The sequence below is a fragment of the Bactrocera neohumeralis genome, chromosome 4, assembly GCF_024586455.1.
Source record: "Bactrocera neohumeralis isolate Rockhampton chromosome 4, APGP_CSIRO_Bneo_wtdbg2-racon-allhic-juicebox.fasta_v2, whole genome shotgun sequence".
NCBI lineage: Eukaryota > Metazoa > Arthropoda > Insecta > Diptera > Tephritidae > Bactrocera > Bactrocera neohumeralis.
In genome coordinates, this window is record NC_065921.1 from 64,346,304 (window position 1) to 64,351,080 (window position 4,777).

The following is a 4,777-nucleotide window of genomic DNA, read 5'->3' on the forward strand; positions in this document are numbered from 1 at the left end:
TGCTGCCACCATTAGAGCAGTTGCAACTTTATTGCTTTATGACTTTTCGTATTAGTGTTGTTGTTTATTTTTGTTGCGATTTTTTTGTGCTTTAAACTTCTGTATGAGTTATGTGGTATACTGTAGTTCTTTTTCCAAGTACTTTGTTGAAACTAACTCATTAACCCTTCGAGTACCTAAACTCGTTTTCATGATTTTTTTGAGATTAGTACGCTGGAGGTCTCATTTAGGTATACTATAAGTTTTGAAGGCTGAGAAGAAGCAAGCAAAATAATTTCAGAAAACAAAACGATGTGCGCCATGTTTTGAGAATCTTTCGAGAAGGAGGAGTCATTAGTTGCACGACGTTGTCAATATCCAAAAGGCTTTTGAATCTATCTATCAAGCAATCAATAAGATTTTCCATTTCTTTGGTTTTCAAAGCACATGCTTTTATGAAAGCAGCAAATTCATTGGAATCCATCTAACACTTCTCTAGAAAGCGCGTCTTCAGAAAAATGTACACTGAGACCCTTTGCAAGTTCCCACGCAAAAAATTTCGCGTTTTGTTTGTCGGCCACAGATTCTTGGTTTTTCTTCGTCAACTTTCGGTTCTGCCGCCATTTTTTTCTTGTCTGAATAAATGGATCGCAAATGTTCCTCAGCTTTTTGTCTTCGGTTTCTGAACGTTACAAGCAGCGTAACTATCACATTTGATGCCTTTGACAGATCGATCGATTCTTTCTGAAGAATCACCCTGAGTTAGAGATAGAATATCACAAAAAATTCCAGTTAGAATTAGAAATTGCACACGGCTGCGATGAGTATCATTGCTTTTCCCGCTATATCCTTAATTTTTTCAGGATAAACTGCGGAGAATGGATCAATCGAACATATCACAGATGGAGCTGAATGCAGCATCTATTTCAAGTTCTCTATCAAACCGCGTCGTTTCAAATCACTTTCACTTTGAGTTACGGATCTGATTGGATTTATTAACAATTTAATCTGCACACATTCACTTTGTAACTTCAGTGGAGACAGTCTTTAATTTTGTTTCTGAAATAAAAATGGCAAATATCTGGACTTTTTTATACTCTCGCAACAAAGTTGCTAAGGAAAGTATTATAGTTTTGTTCAAATAACGGTTGTTTGTAAGTCTTAAAACTAAAAGAGTCAGATATAGGGTTATATATATCAAAGTGATCAGGGTGACGAGTAGAGTTGAAATCCGGATGTCTGTCTGTCCGTCCTTCCGCCTGTCCGTCCGACCGTCCGTGCAAGCTGTAACTTGAGTAAAAATTGAGATATCATGATGAAACTTGGTACACGTATTTCTTGGCTCCATAAGAAGGTTAAGTTCGAAGATGGGCAAAATCGGCCAACTGCCACGCCCACAAAATGGCGGAAACCGAAAACCTATAAAGTGTTATAACTAAGCCAAAAATAAAGATATTTAAGTGAAATTTGGCACAAAGGATCGCATTAGGGGGGGCATATTTGGACGTAATTTTTTTTGGAAAAGTGGGCGTGGCCCCGCCCCCTACTAAGCTTTTTGTACATATCTCGGAAACTACTATAGCTATGTCAACCAAACTCTATAGAGTCGTTTCCATATACAGTTCAAAAATAGAAGAAATCGGATAATAACCACGCCACCTCCCATACAAAGGTTATGTTGAAAACCACTAAAAGTGCGTTAACCGACTAACAAAAAACGTCAGAAACCCTAAATTTTGTCGGAACACACTACAGAAGGAAGCTGCACCCAGACTTTTTTTTAAAAATAGAAAATGGGCGTGGCCTCGCCCACTTATGGACCAAAAACCATATCTCAGGAACTACTCAACCGATTTCAATGAAATTCGGTATATAATATTTTCTTAACACTCTGATGACATGTACGAAATATGGGTGAAATCGGTTCAGAACCACTCCTTCTTCCAATATAACGCTATTTTGAATTCCATCTGATGCCTTCTCTGTATAATATATACATTAGGAAATGAAAATACAATTCAATACTCAAAGTACACAAATTGATCTAATCTAATTAATTTTACAGCAAAATAAAAAAATATGTAAATGTCGGATAATGAAATCTCGATTATCACTTTATCATGCGAGAGTATAAAATGTTCGGTGACACCCGAACTTAGCCCTTCCTTACTTATTTTCTGTTACTTTACATTTTTTTAGAGAAGTAAACTTAGTACTAAAAAGACATTTAGCTCTAAAGGGGCGGTTGGTTGGTTAAATTTCCCTCATTTCCCCCTCTGAATCCTCCCTGATATAGTCGAATATGACCTCGAGGTAAACCGGCGGATAAGGTTTAAATATTGATGAATCGTTTGATTTGATTCGTTTGCATAGATTCGATTGGACTTCTTCTTCACTGGCGTAAACATACCAATTGATACCAAGTGCATTCAGGTCCTTCTCCACCTGATCCCTCCAACGAAGTGGTGGTCTTCCTCTTTCTCTGCATCCACCGGCCGGAACTAAATCGAAAACCTTCAAAGTTGAAGTGTTTTCTTCAACATGACCCAGACAGTGCAGCCGCTGCTTCTTGATTCGCTGAATTATCATCATCATCATTCTATAGACTGCGGTATTCGCTGTTGCCAATGCGCAAAGCACCATACATCCTCCGCAAATTTTTTCTCTCAAACACTCCTAAAGACAACTCATCAGATTATGTCATCGTCAATGCCTCTGCACTATGTAGCAGGACGGGAATAATAAGTGACTTAAGAAGCTTTTCATCGAGAGAGGACTTTACTTCATATTTCCTTACTCAAGAGTTAATCTGCGTTAGATTTCGAGGGTGACATTGTTGTTGGTGTTAATACTGGTTCCAAGATAGAGAAAATTACCTACGACTTTGAAGTTATGACTGTCAACAGTGAAGTAAGGTAAGGCATGCCTGTCGTAAGAGGCGACTAAGATCCTGGTCACCAGTCCAGAGCTGTATGGAAGCTCAACTGGTCGTTGCTTCGGCTACAAGGTCATACCAAAGACTTTAACCTGGTACCACGGGGAGCAGTAGCCCCTGGAGTTCGCTCCAGTCTGCTCATTGGGTTTGGCCCTTTGTGGAGATTCGTGGTGGCTGTGGTTAAAACCCAAATCGCGGGAAGAACTGACCTTGTCAGTCGACTGTGGAGTTGCATTGCAACCGGGTGCCGGACCCAAAGTACGGCAGAGGTTTTAGATGGGCTTCGAGCCCTACCAAGGTGGTTAGTGTGTCCATGCCACACTGCTGATTGGTACTGAAAATCGTTACCCAGTTTTCAGGGCGCTGATCGACGCATTGTATTGATCCATTGTGCTTTTGAGCACTGTGGAGTTAAGCTGTCGTCAGCAGGATCCCACGTTAAACACAATCAGACGTTGTCAACAGTGAAGTAGAGACTAGTTGCGAGTGCGACGACTGTTTGTTTGATTCACAAGAGTTATTTCGTCTTGCCCTCGTTCACTGCCAGACCCATTTGCTTCGCTTCCTTCTTGATTCTGGAGAAAGCAGAACTAACGGCGCGGTTGTTGAGACCAATGATATCAATATCATCGCGCGTTCTCCAACAGCTGCACACTCTTGTAGTTAGAAAATTATACCTTCTCTATTTAGTTCTGCAGCTCGAATTATTTTCTACAAGAGTAGATTGAAGAAGTCGCACGAAAAGGGGTCGCCTTGTCTGAAACCTCCTTTGGTATCGAACGGCTCGGACAAGAGACCACGGCTCACTACAACAGCGGCTGTAAAAGAACCGCTGCAGGACCACATCGAAGACTCAACGATAAACATAATAGCACCTAACGCAAGAGAGTAGGTAAAGGCTTATATAACGCTCGATCAGGATAAGGCTGACGTACTGATGAGACAGGCACGCATTAAAATTGGCTGGGTTAAGAGCAGGCTGCGACTGAAAGAAACCCGCAAAAGGTGCTTTTGCTGCTTTGAACCAGGGCATTTAATCTGGGACTTCAAATGACTCGGTAGAAGAGAAAATGGTGCTTCATATGTACAATATATGGGAACTACCAAAAAAATGAATAATCTACAGGCCAATATGCATAGATACAAGGCTGCTGAGGCACTATTCTCGCAAATGGTGATGAGAACGGCTACGAGTTAATCATCATAAGCTAGCGATATTAAATGAAAGAAAGATACCGGGCAAGAAGATATCAGCTCCACAGCCACTATTTGGCTACCACCAGGGAGTAACGCCGTCATTGTAAACAAAGGGGACGTCAACAATTTAGTTTGGGCAAGATTCGACCTTTCCAAAGTGTCGCTAAGCGACAGCATATACAAATTCCAAGAAAAGCTCGATTGAAGACACTGCCAGGGTGAACTACTACCACTATATAGGGTGAATTAATTATCGCCGGAGACCTAAACTCGAAAGCCGTAGAGTGCGGTATGGTAAACACAGACTCGAGAGGAAAGGCCGTTCTAGAAACAGTTGCGCGGCTTGGTCTAAAAGTGCTCAAAACGAGAAATACAACCATGTTTCAAAGACCGGGATGCAAGGAAACCACACCAGACAATACCATATCATCAGAACACACGACAGGCTCAATAAAAAAATGGAAAGTCCTAGAGGATTACACTGGCAGCGATCATTAGTACATTTCTTTCCGATCGACATCGGAACAAATGCTAACCAGTACAGGAAAAATACTGGAACACGAAAGTGGAAAATTACGAAACTAAATACTTCGAACTTTATCTTCGCAATAGACAACCAGAACCCATTTAGCAGCTCCCCTAGAATAGCACACAATACTTAATATA